The sequence below is a fragment of the Penaeus monodon genome, chromosome 25 (genome assembly GCF_015228065.2).
Source record: "Penaeus monodon isolate SGIC_2016 chromosome 25, NSTDA_Pmon_1, whole genome shotgun sequence".
In the NCBI taxonomy this organism is placed as follows: Eukaryota; Metazoa; Arthropoda; class Malacostraca; order Decapoda; family Penaeidae; genus Penaeus; species Penaeus monodon.
This window is the reverse complement of record NC_051410.1, coordinates 34,251,021-34,251,443: the sequence shown is the minus strand read 5'-3', so window position 1 is coordinate 34,251,443 and position 423 is coordinate 34,251,021.

The window sequence follows — 423 nt, the reverse complement described above, 5'->3', positions numbered from 1 at the left end:
ACTGCAAGACTGCTAGGAGGGTCAAACTAACATCGAAAGTTGTAACACCAAATATATGTGTAGATATTCAATTGGCCGTGCCTACTTCTCATTCTCCGATTATTGCTAAAAAAAAATTGGAGATCACCGATATTATTTTGAGGTAAAAGACCACACAAACAAGACTGTATGGCATTTTGCGATCTGTCTGGCCTGCGGCGTCATCCTGGCAATAGAAGTGAGCGTCAGACGAGAATTCTCTTTGTCGGCATGTCAGCGTCAGACAACACCTGGTAAAATTATCCCTTATCGGAACACTGTGCAGAGAGAGGTGTGTTATTAATTAGGTGAAAATGCGTATGGCTAGACTCTGAATTTAGGAACTTGACAACTGTGATCTCACATGTGTACTGTGGAAGATTTTGATAATGCTACTGTTAGTAC